This window comes from Pelodiscus sinensis, chromosome 14 (assembly GCF_052426305.1).
Source record: "Pelodiscus sinensis isolate ZL-2025 chromosome 14, ASM5242630v1, whole genome shotgun sequence".
Lineage (NCBI taxonomy): Eukaryota > Metazoa > Chordata > Testudines > Trionychidae > Pelodiscus > Pelodiscus sinensis.
Window position 1 is genome coordinate 20,018,281 of NC_143065.1, and position 26,318 is coordinate 20,044,598.

Here is a 26,318-nt window from a genome sequence, read left to right on the forward strand (position 1 = left end):
GGTCCACCACTCGTTCTGAATCTCTCGAAGCTTGCGCTGGAAAGTGTTGCATTCCAGGTGGAAGGCTGCTTTTTTGTGCGGGCAGGATGGTTGGGCCAGGTGGGCCTGGTGTGCTGACCTCTTCTTTGACAGCAGCTCTTGGACTTCTAAGTTGTTCTCATTGAACCAATCCCTGTTCTTCTTCGTGGAGAATCCAAGGATATCTTCAGATGTTTGCAGAACAACGGTTTTGATACGATCCCACAGCACTTCTGGAGCCGGAGGCGAGTCTGCTAGGCAGCTCAGTTCCTCTAGCCTGGATCGTAGGCTCTCCTGGAAAACCGCCTGAGTAACATTATTCCATATTTACACCATTGTATCTGTCACACGGTATGCACACGTCATCTTCGTTTAGGGCATGGACATGATATCACAAAGGTAATAATCTACCAGACTGTCCTCCAGAGAAAATATGGCCCACTGGTCACAATCAATATAACTGCTGCTCCTGGCCTGGAGCCTCCACCATGCATCCTCTCTCCACGGCAGTCAGCTTAGAATGAGCTGAGCTGCGTCATTTTATGTTGGGGTGGTAGCTGGAGCATGCCCAATACAGTCTGAGGGTTGGGGCTTTCCACCGCCTATAGCATGGGGTTAACCCTTTCTTGCTCAATATGGGTTATGCACACTCCATCACAGGATCTACGGGCACAATTTGCTGCAGAGATAATGTGTTGTTCCAAAATTCAACTCCATTTTGGACTCAACAAAACCACGTAAAAACTGAGTATAGTACAATTCCCAGATTCCTTTTGTTTTCTTCACTTATGTATTTTCAATCCATGTCAAATGCACTTATTTTGAATACACAGTAAAGTTTACCCTGCATTTATATATATATATTTATAAAGTTTACCCTGCATTTATATTTATATATATATATATATATTGGAAGTCCACATGGAGTGATCAATTCCAAAAGTGCAATTAAACCTGATGCAATTATCACTTATAATCATGGAAAAAGTAAGAGTTCTGTAGTTTTGGACATGGAGGTTCAGACATGTTCCTTGTTCCTTTATCTAAATCTGTTCCGAGAGGCTCATATTTCTGCAGGAAATAAGGTGTCAGACCGATGAAAAGCTGATGATTGGAAATGTGCTAAGAAAATACATAGGAAACAGCTCTCATATGTCCCCATCACTGACAGCTATCCCCAATATTTTCCATAAATGTTGGTCAAGAGTGCGTTAATGTAAACATGCTCAGAACCACTCTGTAACATCCTGTGCTTGCATGCACTGCATCTGATAACTAAATGATCTTTTCATTAACTCACTTATTTCCAAACAGTGGGAAAAGTCTATTTTTATCTTTGCTCCACCTCAAAAAGAGGCATGTACTCAGGAGGAGGCAGCTGTCAATAATGTTTATGCATCTTAGGGTGGTTATCCATGTCAGCGAATGATTGCCAAACTTGTGGGTGAAACATCATTTTCTGTATTCTTGTGTCTGAGCTAGACCTCTGGGATAGTGTCCATCAAACACTTGGCTTCAACACAGAGTGCCTGAAAGCAATTTACATCCAATTGTTGATATGCCATATATTTCTAAATGAGTTTTCCCAAGATCCTACCGTAGCCTTCTTCTGTAGAAATATCTTTTTGACAATGTCAAGTGCCTATAAAGTATGTCTTGGCTATGTTAAAATGGACTGAAATGATGGGAAACAGCTGTTCAGAAGCAGGGAGCAGGGGGACCAGTGCTGTTATCTTTATCTTATCTTTATTCCCCAACCTTGTTGCTTGTTCAGAGCTAACAGAACTAATTTCCATCACTGGCAGTAATCCAAAAATGGTGGCAATGTGCCTCGATAAATACTGTGATTACAAAGAAGAGGCTGAAATACCCTCACAACAGTAAAGATTGGCCTTTCAGGTTGGGATCAGATGGGGGCATGATCCCTTCAAGGAGTGGTTCTCAAACTGCAGTTCACAGACCACTAATGGTCCGTGGCTGCCCCTCAGGTGATCCTCAGCTTGAGCTCAGTCCCTCCTGTCCTCTCCCTCATAGCAGAGAGCCTATGCTGGTGCTCAGCTGCAACCTCCCTCATGTGGCTGAAGCACCAGCACGGGCTTTCCAGTGGGAGGAGGGAGAGGACAGAAAGCAGTGCCTCGCATGGCGCTTCATGCCCAGATCCCTGGATCCCCAGCCCCCTCACTCACACCCCTGCCGAGACCCCCACCCTGCTCCTCCACCCTCCCCACACGTTAGAGATCAATCCACAGCCTGCTCCTGCATCCTCCCCACTGGCCAAATACCTTATCCCCACCCTGCTCCTGCATGTTCTCCCCTGACCAGACATCCTATCTCCTGCACCCCCTCTCCTGGCAAGATACGAACCTCCAGCCCACTCCTGCACCCACCCTTAATCCTGTATTGTCTCTCCTGGCCATACACTGCACCTTCCCTTGCTTTTGCCCTCTCCCTGTGGCCAGACACCCTATTCCCACCCTGCTCCTGTACCCTACCTCCCATCCAGACCTCATACCCTCATTCCCTCCTGCACCCCTCCTCCAATCCAGACCTTGCACCTTCACCCCCTCCTGCACCACCCTTCTGCCCAGATCCTGCACCCCCATCCCTCTCACTGGCAGCCCTATCCTGCACACTGAATCCCTCATTTTTGTCCTAACCCCAGAGCCTGGCAGGGGTCCACAAAATCCCTTAACCCTGGAACCCCAGAAGAGTTAATCTGTCCTATGGGAAGCCCTGAACCTCAGTACTCCCTGTCCCTCTCTCTCCCTCCATGGGGTGAAGCACCAGAGAAGTGAAGTCTCTCAGTTGGGGGCCACATCAATGAGGGTTGGGGATTTTTTGCTTCTCACTTGTGGGGTCCCCAACTGATTTTTTTGTGGGTCAGTGGGTCAGATTCCCCAGCCCTGCCATAAATAAAGAAAACATGGGAACTTTTTGTGTTGGACATAAATATTTTACTTTATTTTAAATGAATTTTGATAAACTAACATGAGAAAGTTAAAGTGCTTAATCTGTTTAATAATTTAAATTCATATTTCCTTTCCTAGGTTATGTCCAGACTGCAGTACTTTTCTGGGAAAAGCAATGCTGGACTAAGGAACGTGAATGCTTTTTCAGAAAAATTTCTGAAAAAGCAGACGTGTTCTTTCACCATCCCTGTAAACCTCATTTTATGAGGAAGAAGGGATGGCTCAAAAGAGCAGGTTTTTCTGAAATTTGGCACTGTAGATGTACCAAATTTCAGAAACGTCTCTTTCAAAAGAAAAGCGGAAAAAGATATGCAAATTGCAGTTCTAATTTGTGTATCTTTTTCCGATTTTTCTTTGTAGTCTAGACATAAGCTTACTGGTTAAATTAAACCATTCTCTAGCTGCAGCACTAGCAAAATGGCTCCAGCGTAACTATGTAATTAAGAGTGAGTTTTCATTAGCAACTCGTGGTCCACGGAAAGGTTTGCATTCAGCCAGATGGGCCACGAGCCAAAAGGTTTGAAAACCACTGCCCTAAAGACTTGTCCCCTTTCTCAGACTTCAATATAGTGACAGTCAAATTGCTGACTTTACATGATCATTGGAACCTGCAGTACACAGCTTTGGCTGACAGCCTGACTCAGGGACAGAGTCAAAGGTCTTACAAGCCAGAAACTTTAAATAAAGAAACCTTTATTTAATCTGCAAAACAGAGACAGAATGGTTGGAAATTAGAATCACAAAACTTTGTGGATATTCAAAAACAAGTCTCTTTCACAAACAGAAGCTAAGGGTATGGCTACACTAGCCACCCTAGTTCGAACTAGGGTGGCTAATCTAGTCATTCGAACTTGCAAATGAAGCCCGGGATTTAAATATCCTGGGCCTCATTTGCATGTTCCCGGGCACCGCCATTTTTAAATGCCCGGTAGCTCAAACTACCTGCCTGCAGCTACACGTGGCATGGGCTAGGTAGTTCGAATTAAGAGTGTTAATTTCGAATTACCTAGCCCGTGCCGTGTGTAGCTGCGGGCAAGTAGTTCGAGCTACCGGGCATTTAAAAATGGCGGCACCTGGAAACATGCAAATGAAGCCCGGGATATTTAAATCCCGGGCTTCATTTGCAAGTTCGAATGACTAGATTAGCCACCTAGTTTGAAATAGGGTGGCTAGTGTAGCCGTACCCTAAGAGATTACTTCATTCATTTCGTCTCTCTAATATCCAGAAATACAATGATACAAAAATACTGCAAAATACAATCTTTGGATTATTCACTTCAGGTTCCTCAAAACACATTGCTAATAGCTACATATTTATGAAAATGTCAGCTGTATGCTTTGACATTTCCACAACAGCATATCAAACTTAGAATCATACTTCAGCCATTCAAAATTATATAAAACTAGGAGATATACACAGAGTGAGGGCCCCCAGGGGCCATCCTGGAGCTGCTCCAAGGGAGGTGTATAGATCACTGGCCAGCCTCCATCTGCCATCTCGGCCTGCAGCCTGTGTGTGTGGGGGGGGGGGGGGGGGAAGGGAGTCCAAAGGCCCAGAAGCTGGCCCTGGCTTCCAGCTGCTTCCCCCTCTTCCCCTCCCACACCCCAGCATGCATCTGTTCCAGGTCCAGGTCTTTCCTGGGTGGCGGCATCTCCTAAAGGAGGAGCTTTTCCTTGGGGGAGGGGGCGCTCTCTTCAGGAGGGGTTCCAGACCACACTGCCTGGCCCTCCTCTCTCTTGGGGGGCCTCTCCTGGGTAGGAGAAAGTCTACACTGCCTGGCCCCGGGGTGGGTCTTGGGGGGGCGGGGTGGTGGGCTGTGACTGTGGGACCAGTGGGCAGAGGATCCCCCTTGAGACACTGTTTGGGGTAGGGGGACCACTTACCCACTTCAGTGGCCAGCCATGTGGAGTCCCATTCCCAGCTGGCCACTCTGCTGCTGGTGCAGCTGCCCCCAGTGGTCACTCTGCATATAACTGTCCTCTGATCAGACCATCCCTTTCCATGTTTTGGAATACAGTCCCATTTCAAGCACTTCCCGTTTTCCTGGCACAACCAAAGCCTGATCTTGCTTAAAGTTAGGATAAGAGGAAGCTACATACCAAATTTGGTGGTCCTAGCTCTTACCATATAGGAGGAGATCTGGAACAGCCTCCCAGACAGACAGACTCTAAAATATATATACAGAGCAACTGCTATCAAATAAACTTCTTTGCAGCTACAAACTCAAACCACGATCATAAGACACTTTTGGGAAGCTGTTGCCTTATTTTGTGAAATCATTTGGAGTTGTGTATGTAGAGCAGAACTGGGCCCTAATAATGTGCATAGATGTAGATCAATGATAAAAGGCAATACTAGAATGAACCTGCTTTGCATACATTTTTCAAAGTTAAATGTAGTCCCTCTGCTATGTAATTAGAAAGGAGAGTAAATAGCATCAGGCCATACATGGAATAAAATGTCTGCATATTTTTTGTTTGTAAGATTCATCACATTTTTAGTGAAAGAAATAAACAGATTGGAAGTGAATAAAGATGGGTGAATAATTGAAAAAAATAATCATCAGACATTTTCTATACAAAGTAATGTCCAATAAATTATTCGGTAAACCCTGACTGTGCTCTGCTAGTAACATCAGGAGCGACCAATGAGTGACCATTTAAAGGCTAGTTTGGAGGTGGCTGGTAGATTCAGTATTTTCTAAGGAAAACAGGCTACAAAAGCCAGTACCCCGACAAATAATAATCTGTAACCTGACTAGCAGTTTTAGCAGAGAGACTGAGGACTGGAGTGATCACATTTCTAGTGAGCTACCAAGGTTGGGAATAAAGCAGGTTGACTGGGAAGGAGCATGCTCTAATAAAAGATGCCAATCTCCATGCTACCATCTTTCACTTTCCAGTAGTTCTAGAGTCTCACTGTTTGCTCTTTAAGTCACAAAAATCTGATATCACCAGACCCAATTTTTTGAAATCTACAGCTGGCCTAATCTCAGTCTTTATTAAAGAAAAATGCATCCAACTTGCCAAGGATCTCATCGGCTGAATGTAAACATGACCCAGGGTGAAACAGCAGAGCATCACTAAAACAGACATTGAGATCTGGAACATAAGTCACAGTTAGTAGCTGCAGTAACTTATCTTCTATGTATGTCTAAAAACAAAAGAAAACAAACCCACCACATTTAGCAAATAGGGCCAGATTCTGAAGATGGGTTATCACTCAGTGGTTTGAATTAAATGAGCTGCAATTGCCCCCACAGAGAATTTCCCTGTGACAGGAAAAACCTCTTTGCTGGTGCATCCATGCCTCAGTCACACTTCCAAGAAGAACAGGACATCAAGGCAAGGAGTAGGTTGTATTGAGCTCTGCTCAGCAAGGCAATTCTCCACTGGTCTAGAATTCATTTAGGATCTTATGCCAGAGGTAGAACTTGGAAGCACCTGGAAGCAGCTCTAAACAGTATCAGGGATGGCCCTTCAAGACAAGCAGAACAGGAGAATCTGCCCCTTTCTGCCAGATCATCTGGGTTTAACTCCTACAAGGCACCAAAGCTAAAGTAGCAGGAAAAATGACATTGAACAGGATTTTTTGTGATACGTACATTGCAACAGAGATTCCGGCAAGCAGAAAATCATAGGTAAAATATGCTGGAAATATTTATTAAATTCCCTGATCTAATTAACATCCTGTGAATGTCAAGCACAGCTGCATTACAGACAGCTTCAAAATCAATTCCTGTTCCTAGAAACAAGCTTGAAGTAATTTGCACATTTCTATTATCTGGAACGCTTACATCAAGTAGGATTCTTGACTTTTTTTGGAGAAAAAACCAGATGAAAATAAACCTAAGACTGTTCCATTAGTGCTTTTCAATTTTATTTTGCTCTGGGCTTTGCAATTTAGTATCATTATTGTTCTGACTATTAACTGTTATATACAGTACACATGTTTGCATAACATACAGATATTAAGTAAATATTTGCCAAATCCACCACTTTGTCAAGCATTTCCCTTTGATGGCTTGGGGTATACTTTGAAGCAGTGGTGGGCAACCTGTGGTCCAAATGCAGCTCATCAGAGTTTGATGTGTAGCTCGTGAGACATTTTGTTTACAGTTGCTCACATGCAGGATTGCCAGATTCTGCTGGTTCTGTTCACACAGGGCTTTTTTCCTCCTGGTATTACTAATGTGACACATACATAAAGAAAGGCCACATGAAGTGAGGTGCACGCAGATTGCATACAACATTGTCAGAGCCAAGAGTTCCTTCTGCATCCAATCAAAGTGCTGCTACAGTTTAATTGGCACACCCTTCAGATTCTAGGTATGTAATCCCAAATTAGCAAAATTACCTTATCCTGGGAAACTGTCTTTGGCACAACAATCTTGCGGCACACTGAAATAAAGGAGGGCCACCCATGTGGCCCAATCACTAGCCTAGTTTCCCATTGCTGATTTGAAGTTTGTGGAAAGGTCTGGAATTTGTATACTTTGTATTGTATATGTTTATTTCCTTTTGTTTTTTTTAAATAACTAGGGCTTTACCAAATTCATGGTCCATTCTGCTCAATTTCACAGCCATGGAATTTGAAAAATCAGTCTATTTCATATTTTCAGATGTTTTCATCGGAATTGTCATGGTGTTACGTAAGAACATAAGAATGGACATATTGGGTCAGACCAAACATCCATCTAACCCAGTATCCTGTTTTCCGACAGTGGCCAATGCCTGGTGCCCCCGAGGGAATGAACAGAACAAGTTAAACATTAGTGACCCATCCAGTGGTGCCAACAGCCTCTGCAGACCCTTGGGCAATAGGGGGGCAGCTCCATGTTCCCAGAAGGGGCAGGGCTGCAGGCAGAAGGGTGGGACTAGAGGCAGGCCTGCCCTTCGCACTACCAGGAGCATGATGCCCTCCCCACCTCCAGCCCTCAGAGATGCCCGGAGTGCTGGGAGCCCTTAGCCCCATGGTAAATGACTGTAAGTAATACATGAATGGACCCCTGACTTCCTTGGCTATACCTCCCAGGCCACTTTCGGGACTGATCTGGCTCCTGTGAAGGGGCAGTTGTAGCAACTTCCTAATGCCATAGTCCTCCAGTTTCCAGGGCCCTTGCCCCTTTTCCACAGCAGCACAATGTGGTGTGAATCAAGGGTAAACCCTTTAGTATATAATAATAACCCTGGCGAGGATAAGTCATGATGTATTAGGCGCCTTCGGACAGTAGTCCCAGGTACTCCAATAGTGTTTGTCCAAGGAGGGCCTTGCACGTAGGAGTGCTGGCAGGAAATGGAAACTTTATTTCCTGGACCTTGGAGTCAGGGTTCTGAAAGGAACCCTGCCCCTCAATCATATAACAGCAGTCAGTCCCAACTACTCTCGTGGTTCCCAATTGCAGAGTTTTAACCAAGCAATTCCACTAAAGTCAGTGACAATAGGCTGCTAAAACCCTGAAAAATCATTTCACCTGATTTCAACAGATATGACTCTGTTTCATCAGATGTATTTTAAATGTATAATTTCACTGAGATAAAAATGAAATCTAGTGTAGGTGGTATGTACAGTGCTGTCTATGATTAGGGGAGCCAATAGCTTCTACAGAACCCTGGTCAAGGTATGCATGTGGGCTTGGCTCTGTGCCCCTGAAGGAGCAGGGCAGGGCCTCAGGTAAGGGGGCTGGGCTCGGAAGCTAGACCTAAGTGTCACTGTGCAAAGGCGTTTGGGTGACGATATAAAGGGCAGTACCAGGAGCCCTGCGAACCTTTAAATTGCTGGGCCCTGGGGCAGTTGCCTCCTTTGTCCTCATTGATGGGCCTGTCTGTGGTTATGGTTACCTGACATTTCCCATTATTAGACCTTTTTTTCAAATAGCTTATAATTTATGACAAACTTTTAACTGCTCAGGCTGAAATTTTCTGTCAAGATGTGTGCCTGTAAGTACTTGGAGCTCATAGTCTTTCTATAAATACAACCTACAGTTAATTTCAGTGGACTTTTTTGCATGCTGAGAAATAAGACATATGTTTATCATTATTAACTCCTGTCTTCCTCCCTAAAGCAAAACTCTCAGGGTGTGTCTACACAGTAGCGTTATTTCAGAATAACTGACATTATTTTGAAACAACATCGTGGACGTCCACACAGCAAGCCATTATTCTGAATTAATTTTGAGATGGAGGGCTTCTTACACCAACTCCTGAAGCCCTTATTTCATGAGGAGTGAGGGAAGTCAAAAGAAGAATGCTCTTCCTTCGACTTCCTGCTGTGTAGACAGTGCCAAAAGCCAAATTACGCTATTTTGACTTCAGCTACACAATTGACATAGCTGAAGTTAAGTATCTTAATTTGACTTTTGCCCTGCAGTGTAGATGTGCTGTCAGGGTGAAATCCTGGTCCTATTGAAGTCATTGGGAACTAGGCTTTCACCCCTCAATGATTTAAATGAAAAAAAATCTAAGGACTGCAGGATATGGCTCTTGATATATAGTAAAATTAACCAGACCCAAAATTCTATCTGCCCTTGTATTATAACTGAATATACACTTTGTCTGTGTTCAATCATGGATGACACTATTGTGCCTGCACATTTTAAAGCTCACTCCATTTTTTGCCTACATACCCCTATGGAGTGTAAAATTGAGGTATAATTATACGTTGGAGAATGGGAGCTGCTGAATTCCAAAACTAATTTTATGTGAGAGATTTTTTTTTATAATCCACTTCTATCAAAGTACATGGAGAAGCTAATCAATTGTACAACCTTTAGGATCCTCTAATTATGAAAGGCAAAAATTTCATTAAAAAATGTAAGAAAAGATTTTGTTGTTTTATGTCACACAATTCTGAATGAACCCCGTGCTTTCTTCTATGAACACTAGCTATCCAGATTAGTAGTAACTATTGGTATAGTTCTAAAATTTCTCATTGCACGTGTGTGTATGCTATCATACAACAATTAGATGCATTAGGTGCTAGACTACTTTATTGCTGCCTCAGGCTGTGGTACTTGGTAATATTTTACTCTGCAGGAAATTACAAAAAAAGTCCCATGCGCAAAGCTCGATCATCTTTAATGCCTATAATTTCCACAGACCACACTGCCCCCTTCCTCCCGCAGATCAAGGAGGATCTATTGTATGCATATTAACAAATCAGGATGTTGCCAAAGGATAGTATTGCTGTATGTAACCACTTCGGTTCCATAGTCTAGATCGCCCCCGACTTTCCTAGTGATAGGAAAATAACAGATTCCTATAATCCCTACAATCTATCACCCTAAAGATGGAAATATGTAAATTACAGACACACCCTTGATTATATCACATACACACCAAATTGTATCCAATGACTATAAATGCCACTCTGCATGTTTGATTTTAGTAAGCACAATACTTTATAAAAGCTTCAGGCAAATTAGTCTGTACAGGATAAACTTAAAAAACAACAAATAGTCTGGTAGCACTTTAAAGATTAACAAAACATGTAGATGGTATCATGAGCTTTCGTGGGCACAGCCTACTTCTTCAGATGACCTGAGTGTTGGATGTCCATAACTAAAATAAATAGAGGAGAAATACTGTAGTTCTTCTTGCATGCTGAGAGAACCTTTCATGAGTGACAGGCTGTGGCATGTGTCCCGATGCAAATGACATGTACCTTAGGGAGAAGCCCTCCTGTAATGGTTTCTGTCATCCAAATCTTGACAATTGAGGAGGAGAAATAGATTAGAAATAGCCAAAGGGCCTGGAATCAGTTTCATAGAAAAGAAACTGTTTCTTATAGTAATTGACAGTACCAGGGTTGGGAAGTGATCATGTAACTCAGCGGTGGGCGATAATTTTTGACAGGGGACCACTCCAAGATTTTGGAAAGTGGTCGAGGGCCACGCTCTTCCAGGATATTAAGGGAGGAGATGTGGAGTCTGGGATGGAGGTTGGGTGTAGAGAGGAGCTTGGAGTAAGGCACTGGGGTACAGGAGGGAGACTGGAGTCTGGGAGGGAGTTGGGATGAAGCAGGCGGTTGTGATCTAGGGCAAGGGACTAGATTGCAGGGGTTTGGGATGTGTCCTAGGGTAGGAGGGGATTGTGATCTGGGGCAGGAGCTTGGGTTGCCACATCTGGGAGGAAGGGTGAGTGTAAGAGGAGGACAGAGGGTTTGGGTATGATGAGTGGGGGGGGGGGGGGTGGCAGAGATTAGGGTCAGGAAAGGTTTGAGGTGCCAGAAGCAGGCTGTAGATAGAGACTTACTTGCCAGCTGCCAAACTAGCCTGCCTGCCGAGCTTAAAATGTTTCCCAGTCTGCCTGCTTGCCTGGCCATGTGCTTCATGAATAACTGAGCCCAGCAGAGGGGGAGTGATTCTTCTTGGCTTCCTGTTGCTCCAACAAGCAGCTTGCACTGACAGAAACCAGCCAATGGGAATGTGCTGGGGACAGGGTGGCTCCTAAAACTTCCCTCCTCTCCTCCAGTTTTAAAACAAAAACGGAACCCTGTAGCTGCATTTCTGCACAGTGTGTGGGGCTGCAGGGCAAGCAGAGGAGCCTGCCTGGGGCTTCTCACTGCCTCCACAGCCAGATCCAGTGGCTTGGTGGGCCAGATTGAGCCCGCGGGCCAGATTTTGCCCAGGCCTGATCTAACTTCAAGGCATCAAAGGATTTGTGAATTTCATCATAGCTTTCATGTAAATAAGTAATTTGGAGATAACTGATTATACATTATTTCAATCATTAAATTACATGACTTTCAAGATCATGAAGATCACATTCTAATTTTCTGTCTTTCAAATACAAGTTAGAGGTGTTTGGGGTATTATATTTTGCAATTTATTTGTTCAGAAACAATTTAATGTTTCTTAGTTAAGAAACAAACTATCATTTGTAGATGGAGTAAACAGAGTCTCAGTTTTCCAACTCAGTTTGATGGCATGTCATTGATTATATCTTAGTTGTGGTTGTGTTTAAGCAGGAGTGCCGTGAGGTGTAATTCCACCTGCTGTAGGACAAAAATGTCAGTTTCTTGTGAGGAGGCTGATATGTCACATATACTTTGCAAAGTACAAATTGTATTACCCTTATTTGTGTTAGGCAACATCTTAATTCACATGTAGGCCACTGATACACTGTAAGTAAACATATCATAATCTAGCCCTAATTCAACAGAACTTTTCTTCCACAAGGTTTAGAAGAGTTCATATGATCCCTTTCCTTTCCTTCTCTCCACTTACATTGTTCAGATCATTTGTTAGGTGTGGTTGTTTTATTCCTCTTCAAAGTATTTACTGTGGGAGGTTATCAAAATGTCTGGTTGGCTGCCAGGGAAGGAAGTTAAGATCTTATCTTTTACTTTAAATAAATGCAACACAACTGTGGGAAAAAAAGGATAAATTGAAGATAACATTTTGGAGCCAATGGGACCTTGTTCATTTTCTATTCCATCAGCAATGCTCCCTTAATCATCCCTTGCTGTGTTCATTTCCTGGAACAGCTATGGGAACCTTCCCCCCATCCATGGAGTGCATACAGTCCCTGCCTCACAATGATACAAAAATAATTCACATACAGTACTTACTATAGTACAGTCTTGCAAAGACACTGAAGGAAGTTACCTATCTGTCACAGGACTATGCCTACACTGTTAAAAATGGTCAATTGAAAACATGTTAACTGCTTGTTGGCTTCTTTCTTAAAATGAGAAATAAAATATTTCTTTGAAAAGTATGTCCTTTCTCTCCTTAGAACAGCATAAGGCTGCCTACAGTCCAATGCCCCTTCCATACTTAAACATTAAATATTTACAATTCTATTTATGTATGACCAGAAAGTCACTAAAGAACAGTTAAAATATGTAAAAGTCAGACTACCACATGCACAATGAAACAGTGCTAAAAAGTGTAGCTTTGGATCTCATACTGGTAGAATGACACTAATCTTTTTAACAGTTTTGCCCCAGGCAAGTTTACTGTTTGCAAAATGTATTATATTGACTGCTCTGAAGATGGAACTCCTGGGGTGCATCTAGACTGGCAAGATTTTGTGCAAAATCAGTTGCTTTTGTGCAAAATATTGCTGCCTGTCTACAATGGCCGCAAGTATTTGGGTAAGAACACTGACTTTGTACTGTACAAAATCAGTGGTTCTTGCGCAAATACTTTGACACTCTTGCTCAGGGATATGTCCTCTTGCGCAAGTATTCTTGTGCAAGAGGGCCAGTGTAGACAGGCAAGTTAATTTCTTGTGCAAGAAAGCCCGATGGCTAAAATGACCATCGGAGCTTTCTTGAGCAAGAGAGTGTCTACACTGGCATGGATGTCTTTAGCGCAAAAGCATCCATGCCAGTGTAGATGCTCTCTTGCGCAAATACTTTTAACGGAAAAACTTTTCCGTTAAAAGTATTTGCGCGAAATCATGCCAGTCTAGACGTAGCCCTGGGATGAAATCTTGGCCCTAAAAAAAAGTCAGTGAAAAATATCTCTCTGACTTCAGTGGGGCCAGATTATCAGACCTGGATTTCTTTCACAGGAGAAATAAAGCATGGGCAGTTTAAATGCTATCTTCTCTGTGCTGCTATACTAAATTTCATACAAATATGCCTTAACAATGACTCAGGAAGAAGCTTTTAAAACTATCTGATTCTTTGCATTCAATACAGTTAGAACTTGATCTGTGCCAACTGGTCACATGCACATGGGATACCCAGAAATACTAGCTCACAGAAGTTGCTTGTATATGTAATCCCAATTCCCGCTGACTCCAATAAAAATTGGTTACTGTGGCACTACTAGTTTTCCACTATGGCCATTGTCATCTTTCATTAACCCACTCCTGAGATGCGATCTTGTACCTGATAGCATTCATCCTCAGTTCAGGCCTGTCACTCACATCCATGGTACTATGTGTCTGTGTTTGCCTTGAATCCCAGACACCCCAGCATCCATAGGTATGTATGTATGTTTGTGTTTGCTTTAGCTTTCTCCTAGTACAAAAATCTGACCAGATGCGTTTTTTGTTCTTGTAAGAGACATTTTTTTTTCTTCCCTAAAGTAAGAATTATTGCTAGCACAACCCCAGAGACATCCCTGGGAGCAGCATATGTAAGATTACATGGTAATTATCCAAGTTGGGATGAGTTAAAAAGGCTGTCATCCAGCTGCCAAACTTTAAAATGGTCTGAAACAGGAAATGCTTTGAAAACAAGTCTCCATTCGAAAGTGAGACGTTTTGGACAAGGGCCTGTTTCGCTTCTCCCTGATTCTCTGAGGCCAGAAATAGGTGGGACCATGGGGTTGTAATACTGTGATCTGAAGGAGTCAATGGATGAGAATGGAAATCTGACAAAGCTGGTCCTGAAATACTTGCATAGTTTGGTCATACAACCCTGCTGGAGAATGTCCAGAGACTTCATTGGAGCAAAGTTAATGTAGTCCTTTTGCTCCTATATCAAAAAAGCCTGAGCCCAATCAAGTGTCCAACTCCAAAAAGGGCTGGCTAGGAAAAGTGGGCAGTTGCCCCATAGCCTGGAAATTCAGATGGGCCGGAGGCTCCTGGGCACTGCCATTGCTCCTGCAAGAGTGGCAGAAGTTGGAGCCCTTGGCCTTTTAAATTGCCACTGGAGTGCCATGTGGCATGCTCCAAGCAACTCTCAGGGCTGCTGGGGAGCGAGGAGGTCGGTGTGGCACGTTTCAGGTAGTGCTGAGGGCTGGCTGCTCTGGCCCTGCTCCTTCCACCCAAGGCCCCTCCTCTCCTAGGAGTGTGAAGCCACATACCCCCTTGCCCAGGGGGCTCAGCAAGTCTGTTGGACTCCTTGGGGAGACCTCCAGAGACCACGGCAGCAACAGATGGCAGCACTAGTCTTAGCTACCACTTGCAAAAAGATATTTATTTTCTCCTGCTGTACTTTATGGACTGCATCAATTTGCAACATCACCTCTATTCTTTTCTGTAGTGTCTGGCAAGAGTCAGCCTTGCAAATCAACTTTTCTGATTACTCTGAATTGCTTCAATTTTCCATAACACTTTCCATTAAGATAGCTGAGAACAGATTTGTCTGAGGGTGTGATATCAAAGTGGCGCCCCACATAACTCCATGGTATAGATTTGTACTCCACTCCCAACACATCAGGACAGTTTCATGACTCAAGCAAGTGGTGCCTATTATCCTATTTTTAATCAATTTGATTTTCCTATATTAGATCTGGCAATTCAGACTTGCCTGGCTGACAGTAAGGCAAGGCTTCTGGCAAGGATAGATATTTCCTATCTCTTTTCTTATGCTATCTTACTATTTAAGCCAGGGGGAACTCATCTGTCTTTCTTTTGCTGTCACTTCTGTACCCTTTGCTTCTCTACTGTGGCTCTTGCAATGGTCTGTCTGTTCAGTCCTCTCCCTTTCTTCTAGCACATTCTGTGGCCCCTACCTTCCTCTCCTCTTGGTTTTTCCTTGATTTTTCCTCTCTCCCAGCCTGATCTCTGTCCCTCCCTGGTTGCTCTCTTCCTCCCTAGCTCAATTCTACTTTCCCTCTTCTCTAATCTACTGTAAATCATTTGATAGCAACCCCTGTTTTTCCCATACCACTCTGATCAGCATTCTGCTTCCTATTCTGCCAGTGATAGTGGAAGATATGAAAGCACCAATAAGAGGCTTCTGGAGGTACAGACGCACAGCTGGTGGTAAAAGAACAGGGAACAGAGCTCTTATGCTGTGGGCAGTTGCACAAGGCAGCATGATGAGATGGCGGCAATCCAGAGCCGTGTTCTGATTTATTTCGCCTCAAACAAAGGACTGAAGCACTACTACAGCAGTAGCACACATGTTCCCTCCCGCCATGCTTTGAAAGTTTTCCAGATGCAATAAGCGCTTTATACACTGAATTTACTCTTTTCAGTTTGTTTGTACTTACGAACATTTTAATGCCTGCTTCAGGCAAAATCATGTAGCTTGAATTGCACATGTACATTTTTACATTAATTAGAACTTGTAACTAGGGCTACTAACTGTCTAATTACAGAAGCCCAAACACCCTTGCCCAACTCCCACTTTGCCTTTTCCCTGAGGCTCCACTGCTTCCCTATGGCCTTGCCCCACACGCTCCATCTGCCTTCCCTCTGTTGCTCACTCTCCCACACCCTCACTCACTTTCACCAGGCTGGGATAGGGGGTTAGGGTGCAGGAGGGGTGCAGGCTCGGGACTAGGCCAAAAGGATTGGAGTGTGGAGGTGTGGTTCTGGGCTCAGTCTGAGGCAGGAAATGGGGGTGCAGGAAGGGCTGGGGGGTTCAGACTCTGGGAGTGGGTTTGTGTACAGGAAGGGCCACCAATGGGGGAGAAGAAAAAGGGACAATTATCCTGGGGCCTGGCGGTTCAGAGGGGCCTGAAGCTCCAGCTGCTGCTGTCATGACAGCAGCAGTGACTGGAGCCCTGAACCCTTTAACTTGCCACCGGAGCCCCGCACAGTGCACTGCAGAGCCCCATTCCCAGCCAATGGGAGCTGCAGAGTCAGTACTCTGGACAGGAAGTTCAGGCATATGCCGCCATATACAGGAGTGGTGTGGGGCAGGCAAGAAGGGAGCCTGCCTTAGCCCCGCTGTGCTGCAGGACTTTTAACAGCCAAAAACTCTCAGATTGGCTGCAGTCGCCTCTGGGAGTTCAAACCCAATTCTGGAAGACTCCCAGCAAAACTGAGAAGATTGGCAACCCAAACTTGCTTCTGAAATATATGTTCTGGCTGTTTAATAAGAAAGACCACACTGTCAGGATCTCCTGTGTCTGCCACGTTTTTAAAAATGGGGTGTGAACATTTGAAGGACGTGGTCAGTTCATGGAACAGATAAAAAGTGCTGTGGAGTGGGGATGGGGGAGAAGTACTTTCACAAAAACTTTCCAAATGGGTTGGAATTTGGAAGAAATTCCTTACACTTGCTGTCCAGTAGAACATGTAAATTGTGAGAAGGAGTATGGAAGTGATAGGAGTGTACACACAGGCATATGTTTGGAGAATTTTTTTTAAAGAGGTGGTAGAGGGAGCCTTTCAAACTCCAGGGACAAAGAAGAAAGGAATAAGCAGAAATGTGATTAATAGCCGTGGATGTCAGCTTTATCCTCAAGTAATAAGAACTTGTTCAGGACTGTATTCTCCACAGCAGAATAAAAGACTCTGGATTTGATTCTTATTTGCACAAAGGCAGCTTTACTTCACTCTGGCAATCCAAAGGTGCCTTACAATAATATACATCCAAGTTAAGGCCCCTGTACGCTGCCAGAGTGGTACACTGTCATCTTCAAGTAAATAAGAACAAGAATTTTTCAGCTTCAGTTCATGGTAGGGATATTTGGACCAAACACGTCATCTGTGTCTGAGCATGGTATTTATTCTATTTAGACTTGAAATGCTTTAAAGCAGAGATCTCGTTTAATAGATTTCTAAAGCTTGATGTGCCCTTTCGATGCTATAGAAAATCAGCTTCATCTGTTAAAAGCATTCATCCAAGTTCCTTAGCACTTATAAAAATGTGAAATAATAAAGAGTCTTACTACAAAAATCTCTAGTAACTAAACCACGTTGCAGCCCTCTCAACAAGCACACAACACTCTTAAAACACATGTAAACAAATATAAACAACACTGAATAGAGTATTGGTTCCATGATGGATCTGACAGTCCAATTGTGCAATGTACTTGGCAGTTTTAGTGTGTTTTCAACTATATAACTGAATGGTGCTTTAGGAGATGAAGAGCACGCTTCATTACACAGTGCCTCTTTAATGAATGTGTTTCATTATGTAGTGTATATAATTTTATTATTTGATAAATGTGAATGAAGATGATTTATGCCTCCCACAGTCCCTTTTGGAAAAACCAGAGTACAAATGCTTATCTATTTTTCATCAAGATTAGTTTCTTCTCTCACAGGAGCACATAGCTTCACAAACCCAAATAAATTGCTATGTTTTAATCATGTCAAATTATCCATTTCTAATAACCTTTTTAAAAATGACTTTCAGTAATACCATAATGTTCCTAATTCTACTCAAGTGTTTATAGATGGTCTAGCATATGGGGGGAGGGGGAAAGTCACTGTATTTGCATGCAGAATGTTAGAATTCAGAGACTTTTTTTCTTCATGAGGCATTTTCAGTAGCCTATGTGACATGAATGCAGGTCTCAGTGGACAAGTGACCATGTTACAAAAGCACTAGCACAAATGGCAGTAACATACTTGGAAGCCATCACAGCAGGCACAGCAAAGACTGAGTTGGTATAGAGATGGAACTGTGCCCTCACCCCCATAGATGGTTCTACTAGTTTCAGATTAAGACAAGTGGGTCAGGCACCATGGGGATTCCTTGCATTTCTACTGCACGCATTACATCTGTCTGTAAATAAACAGGCTTCAGTCTTAGGGACTGGTACCTGGCACTTTTCATGAATTAGTGACAAACATTCTGTCTCTTTCTCAGATCCTCAATTGCTGTAAATCATCATAATGCCAGGGCCAGAGCTAAGGATTTAGAAGACAATGTCTAACACATGGACTGAAAAGCAATCATAAGATCAACAAAGAATCAAAATGTGATGCAACTAAAAGTACTGCAGAAAAAGCAAAGGGTACAGCTATGTTTGGGGTATTTGAACATCTGAAAGCTTAGTGTATTATGCCTGTTATGTCCCTGCCTACATAGAAATACAATGTTAGAGTGACATCTGCAGGATTTCCCCAAACATTTGACTGTGTACAATGCTTTCTCCAGTTTCAAATACAGTCTCTTAGAAAATTGACATGCTTTATCTTTCATGCTTCTTAATTTCTGACCATCTGCCTGGAACCAAAATTCATGCAATGAAAAATTAATTAGTAACTGGCTGAGCCAAAAAGAGATGAAAATAGTACCTGCAAACACACAGTTGGGTCAAGTTATCTTGATGCACTTGTGTTAGGCTTCAATCCAGCAAACTACTTAAGCATGTGTTTAAATGCTTTCCTGATTTAGGGTCATTATGAGAGATGTATGTCTATTGCATCAGCATTAACTTTTTCCTCCTGGATGCTGTGGCACAAAATTCCAAGGACTTAGCAACTCTACCACACCCCAGACTGGATTGTTCCTCTTTATATATACCCTTTGCTTCTTTAATAGTTAGGGGCTCAATTTCACATGCTAAAGTCAGTGTAGTCATTCCACTGAGTTCAACTGGAAATAGATCAGGCCTGTGGTGAGAAATATTCTAGACAGAACTACATCTGAATAGTAAGAATAAAAATTATTGTATATGTAGTTTCTTATTTGTTTGAGGCTTCATTGCAGCATTCAGTACTTAGAAGGGAGAGTTGACCAGTGCTATTTTGTTAGTTAAGATTTACTATTTAAAAAAAAAGTAGTCCTCATGAGAGTAATAGGAGCACTATTGCACCAACAATCTATTTTTCCCCACAGCAAAAGAATTCTCTCCAATGTTGACCTTGTAGATAAAAGTTTCATCTAACACAAGGTTTTCCACTTCATCACCAAGCTTTTGGTTGGATAAGTATTATAAATCCAGTATTATAAGTTTGTATCACTCGTCTTCTGTATATCAATTTATGTTATATTTCTATTATAGTATATTTTCTAGTACCCTTGTATCCACATCAGCACTACTGTCTGTGATGTTGCACGTCCATATTTTTATGGAAATTTGTTTTTGAATATTAATAAGCCAAATTTAATATGCTTTATGCAAAATGTAGCTTGTAACCTATCATTGGAGTGCTTGTAATCTCCTGAATGTGTCTGTTCTATTTGTATGTATGAATCCTTCCTGTGTTTGAAGTTAGAAATATGAAGTATAAACCTGTTTATACAGGCGGCCCCTGACTTGCGATGTGATTGGTTCCTGGGGAAGCGTTGGAAGTCGGGCGCATCGTAAATCAAACCCTCATTTATGATAGGCACCATGTACCATCGTAAATGTGGGCCGAGGACATAAGTTGGGGGGTTTTGGCCCCTTCCACACTCTCAAAAATGGTTGTAAGTGTGGGGAGTCGGAACTTGGGCAGTCACATGTCGGGGGCTTCCTGTACATCAAGATGTGCTAATGAGGGCCATTAGTGGGACTCAAGGAACTTTATGGCCCAGTGTTCAAGACTATGATCTGTGTTCCTCCTGTATGCATGGACTATCCTTGGTCCTGGGAAGACATGTGGCCAGATTACCTGATGTTGGAACCCATTATGGATTTGATACTTTTTCATGGGAGGGGAAAGGATTGAAATGGAACACAAAGTATTCCTGTCTTGGGAAAAATCTATTTATAGGTATGAAACCAAAGACTCCAAGACCCATCCTTACTTACCACCTGGATGACTACTGGAAAGATCTAAGACTAATGAGGGAGGGATTGGGCCCAAGCTAAAGGGATGCCTTGCTTTTGAGAACAAGGTAATTCGACCTACTGTTAGGGTAAGAAATTGCATGTAACAAGTTTCTTAGGGCACATCTACACAGCAGAGCTAAAGCCGAAATAAGCTACACAACTTTAGCTACGTCAATTGTGTAGCTTAAGTCGAAATAGCTTATTTTGGCTTTTAGAGCAGCAGGAAGTAGAGCAGGAAGTCCGAAGTAGAGCACTCTTCCTCCAACTTCCCTTACTCCTTGTAAAAGGAAGGTTGCAGGAGTTGGAGTAAGAAGTTCTCCAGCTCAACATTATTTTGACATTATGTCGAAATAACTGCTTGTAGTGTAGACATGCACTATGTTATTTCAGAATAACTGGTGTTATTAGAAGCTTCAGGGGGTAGCCAAGTTAGTCTGTACAGAAAAAAAACAACAAATGGTCTGGTAGCACTTTATAGACTAACAAAACATGTAGAGTATGCCCTTAGAGAATGATGCTTATCTGGCGTGTTTTATTTTATTTTGCTTCATAACTTACTTTGATCTGTTTGCTATCACTTGCAACCACTTAAATCCTACTTTTTATACTTAATATTTGACTTTTGTTTATTATTAAATCCAGTGCAAATAATTTTTCCTTGTGGGGGGACAAGTTATGCATTTTTCTTTCATTGATCAAGGGAGCAAACAACTTACGAGCTTGCTTTGTATATAACTTGTATGCAATGTAAGATGGGTTTATCTGGGGTTCTGTTTCCATTGAGGCTGTGTACCTGGATGCTATGTCAAGACTCTGTGACTGAGCCTTCCCAGAGCTGAGCTGCTCTCAGTGTCTGTCTTGCTCAGCTGTGACCCCCAACTCTGTGCCTTTCCTGGGGAAGATCAGAGCTTTTCCGGGTCATGGGGCATCCCAGAGGGCAGGTAGGTGGGCTTAGTGGGATCACTTTTAATATGCTTAATTAAAAACCCACAACATTTTGCTCCTAACATTTGTAAATTGTGATTTATAATGGAAAACTTAGCAAAGTGTGACAACTGGACTGCCGATCATTTTAAAAGCTATTTCTTTGTCCATGCTACTTCCAATGCCTTATATCATTAAAAACTAGCCACCACGATTTTCAGAAGTGTTCAGTGATTCTGAGGGTCCAACTTGAGACACCTTGAAGAGACATGATTTTCAGAGTCTACTGAAAATCCACCCTTTAAAGAAATGTAGATGTTCTTTCCATTATAAAACTTGGGCCCCGTCTCCTTTGTCTCTTGAGTAATAGGGGTGTGTGCAGGAATTTAAATATGACACCTTTTAAAGGTACACATTAAACACATACAAATGAAATGTTCTCATGACCACCCCCCTCTGATTTCTCAGGATGCCTCTGTCAAAGATGCCCAGCAGTGAGGAGGCAATGGCTTCTTTTGGCAGTGGCACATCCTGTCGCTCTGCTGTCTGAAGTGGCAGAGTGGCTGGCTGCTGACTAAGCTCCTCCTCCCCTCACCCCTATAGCTGCTGCTTCTCCTTCCTTGCTGTTGGAAACCCAGAGCTTCTGCCTGGTTTGCAGACACACACACAAACCCCACTGAGGTGAGTCAGGGGGTGGAGCTGGAGTCCAAAGGGGGTGTTTCTGCAGCAGAAAAAGAGAAGCAGAAGGCTGAAGCTACGGGGTGATGGGAGAAGCTCAGACAGCAGCTAGACACCTTGATGCTTTCTCCCACCTCAGGCTGCAGGGACACGGAGATTGTGGGGGTGCCTGCTTTCCCCTCCTCGTGCACACTCTTGTTAACTACAAAATTGGTCCTACTGATGTCAGTAGGAGCACTCAAAGAGCAAAGTCCAATTCAAGATGAGTAGTAAAGGTGACAGAACAGGGATATTATTTTTGCAGTTTGTTAACAGATAAATTGTTCTAGTCATTGTCCAAATAGGGAGTGCAGAGCTCACCACTCATGGAGCACCATCTGGAGGGGGGATGCTACAGGGATGCACATTCCTTCCTTGATTTCCACAGTTCACATGAGGCACATAAAGCTGTGTTATCCAAGAAGCTTCCTTCCTACACACTTGTGCCTTACTTGCGGCTATGGCCATGACGATAGACACCAGGTCCCCTGGTGTCGTCATTGCCAAACCTGGAGAGTTAGCAAGAATGGAAGGAAGTATTTAAACCCTACCAGATAACTCTTTTAATGGCTTTGATTTAAAAATCATGAAGCAGCACAGACATCAGCAGTTTGGGACTTTTATATTTAAACCAAAAAAAAATGTCCATTACATTATGGACCTAATTTTCCTTCTACTGTTCTTTTCATGCCTACTATTATCAAGTGGTCAGACACCATACTGATGGCCAGCCCTGTAAAAGCATACCGACAGTTTGATATTTGATAGAGCATTGCATGAACTTAAATGAGCAGGTATCTTCCATCTCACATGGTTCAAATTTTACTTGGTTATTAGTGTGAAACTTGTCATTCAGTACTGCAAAGTAGACATCCAATAAAATCTCATGTAGAGTTGATGTTTTTGTGCCACAGATTTCATGTCAATTTTTTATGGCTTCAGAATGTAATATACACCGTGTACCTGAACCTCACTGGTGATACCATGCAAAGACTACTGCTGCTTCAGAGAGGATACTGAGTCCTGGCAGCAGCAACCGAATGTCAGTTTAAACAGTATGTGGTGTGGTAGAATTGGCTTCCACAGCACTCTTATGTTACTTGCCATGGCACTACTTATTCCTACCTGAGATTCCCTCTAGGTCCTCAGTCCTCCTTGTTTTGGTATGAGACCCTGGTCAGTTCTGATTACAACAGAACATCATACATTCTTTTCTTTAGCTTGCTATTGCCCTTCTGCATAGGGTGTGTCTTCTCACAATAATATGCCTCAATGTTCCCTGCATCCCAGCCCCACTGTCAGGGTTTTGATAGCAAAATCAAACAGTAGCCCCAAAGGAAACATTTTAAAAAAGCATCTTACCTCAGGCACTACGCCTCCATCCCACTTTCTACTCTAGTGTTCACCTTCACAACTTTGTCCTTGGAAACCTAGCATCTACCCAAACCGCTGACTCTCTAGACTTTGGATGTTTCCTTTGGGACGATTGTCAGAGAGTCCACTGGGCTGGTGTGTCATATACCTCTACCCCTTCCCTGCATCTGTCCTGTTTATTTAGAGTGTAAGTTCTTTGAGTTAGGACTTTTTGTTACTCCTTATTTGTACAGTGCCTAGCACATTCTAGGTTGCCCCTCTTTGTACAGTGCCAAGCACGTTCTAGGTTTTCCCTACCATAACAAACATAGTAAGACAGATTAAAAATAAGACAAACACAATAACAAAAGCTGCCTTTCAAGTGCAGCTCCCAATCATTATTTCTTCAAAAGAGACAGAGACAAGGTACAAGAGCGAGGTCATAAATTGCTGCAATTTTTAAAGTGTCCTAGGAGCTGGCTTGGACCCAACCTTTCCACTGCTGGGGCAGCAGATAGAGAGTTTATAGCAACTCCTGTGGTTTATGCAGATTGTGGAGCATCTGAGACTGGCTCTTTTTCTTTCAGCCCCGACCTGCAGACAGTTCTACATTGGTCTGCTGTGCACATTCAGGATTTCTAGCTTATTCAGCAGTATGACCTGCTCCTACTTTGTGAATAAGCTGGCTTGTTGGGAAGCCAGACTGGACTAGGTTCTTTCTACCCGCAGCCCATTCCAGGCTACTTCAGAGTGCCTATTCTCTGCAGCAGTATGAATTGCTGTCTGAGTAAGATCACCTAGCACTAACCCAGTCCACTCAGCTCCGTGGATCTCAGAGACTATACCTAAGCAGGTACTCAGTGCAATTACCTTTGAGTGCCACCCGTCTCCTCAGTCTTCCCCACTCCAAAAAATAATCTCTTCTCTCTTCCTTCCATCATCTTTCCTCCACTTTCACTCCTTTCCCAATGCAAGGTAGAAGGAAAGGGAAAATTTGCTTACAGTCATGGCCAGGAGGATGTGTTAACTGGGTTTTCTCTTCAGTATTTCTGCCTGAGAATAGGCACAAGGACTGAAGGCACTATTAGCCACGGATACCACAGCAATGATCTGACAGCTATCAGAGATGTTGGCTGTCATAGCAATTATTAGAGCAGAGAGTTGATCAGTGCACTGGGAAAAGTACACCCTATAGTTACATAATCAGTTTGGATCGGATTTTTAGAAAGCCCATCATGAATCAAGAAATCCTTCTTAGCTGTGGGCCTCACAGGATTTAAGTTTCTACTCTATGATAGGGCTCTTCCTTTTTAAGAGGCTCTTTTCTGAGACTTCTTCTGACCATGTGACCAGCATAAAATAACAATGATTTTAAACAGCAATTAAAAAAATACAACATTTTCACTCATACAGCACCTTTAACCCAAAGATCATAATCTTCTGATATTGAAAACTCGTAGTTCCCTTGAGAGGTAGATTGCTTGTATCATGCCCATTTTATAGATGCGTAAAGTGGCTTACCCAAGTCCACAATAAATTAGTGGAATAGCCAGGCTGAGAATCCTGACTCCAAGTCTCCCTGCTCTAATCACAGAAACCAAACTGCCTCTGTATTTTTTATAATTAGTGAACACTGTTAAACTTTAACTCAGTGACTGAATTACACCTCATTCAATATGTGAAACATCTCTGCAGAGAATAGGTTTTGCATATCATCTATTACTTTGAGTGCTGCATATGGAACTGAAGCAACTGAGATATTGCTTATGATTAACCCTTTGCCTATAGTAGATGAGAGACTGAAAATAACTTTATCAGATTTTACACAAAGCATTTTGTACAGCAAGTCAACCACATCTGTCGCATATTCCACAGTTGTTAGGGAAATCCATAAAGAACCTAAAAGTTTATCCCATATCAAGTGTTTCTTCCACAGCTCCACCATAACGCTCTTTTTAACATCACTGAATTCACTACAAACAAACAATTTGAAGAAAAAATTCAGATATTGTGAATTGGGGCAGCAAACTTGAAAGTTACCCTTGTTAGTTAACCATGAATCTGAAAAAGCAGTCTTACTGGTGTTTCACTGCTGCTCCACTAAAATACTCTGAATCACAAACTCTGTTTTATGAATACTTGCTCCTGAACAAACAAATAAATAAATAAATAAATCACAAACGAAAGTGATGTCAATAAAGGACAAGTTGACATCCTTCACATTCTGATGGCTTAAAGTAAACATTGTTTTGCAAAGTTTCAACAGGCAAGAAGAAAATGACACAATATACCTATGTCCTGGATCTACTGTACTTGAGATGTTTCATTTTGTGAATGTAATCTCAAATTAGATCATAGGGGTTCTACTGTGAAATAAGTAGTAACTGACACTGATATAAGCATAATTCTGAAGATGCAAGCCAATAATACACTTTAGTACCGAACTTCATGGCTCTTGACTGGTTTATTTCACAGCTCCATACTTTAAGTGGCAGAAAATCTGCTAGGAGTGAGGCAGCGGAATTGTTTCAGTAGCCAATATTTCTGCTTCTCTGGGAGACTTAGAGCCATCTGACATAGCCCAGAAAAAAGGTAGGTATAAGCAGTAGTAGTACTGGACAGTTTCTGCCAGTGGTGTTGCTTTGACTTTCCAATGGTTCTGAAGCTGCCCTCCTCAAAAGCAGCCTCACCAGCTCATCCATTACCCCTTGGATACAAGGGCAGCTCAAGACCCCACTTCTGGTACCACTGTAATGGGTCCACCCACTGGTGAGCACCCCACTGTGGCCAAATGGTGCTGTGCAGGGTCCTTGCCTGGTTGTCCGGTCATCCTCAAAGTCCTGAAACCAGGGACTGACTAGTCCTGTCCATGGTCCTAGTGAGTCTCTGCTTGTGGCTGTTCTTTGGCCACTGGGGCTACAACTAGACTGCAAGCCTCTTTCGAAAGGAGTTTTTTCAAAAGAATCTTTTGAAAAAGCCTCTTTCGAAA

General features: G+C 42.8%; 1 pseudogene; it reads right to left on the bottom strand.

Annotated features, from left to right (window-relative positions):
* The window catches only part of LOC142818273 (uncharacterized), a 131,867-nt pseudogene that overhangs the window by 98,860 nt on the left and 6,689 nt on the right, over positions 1-26,318 (bottom strand).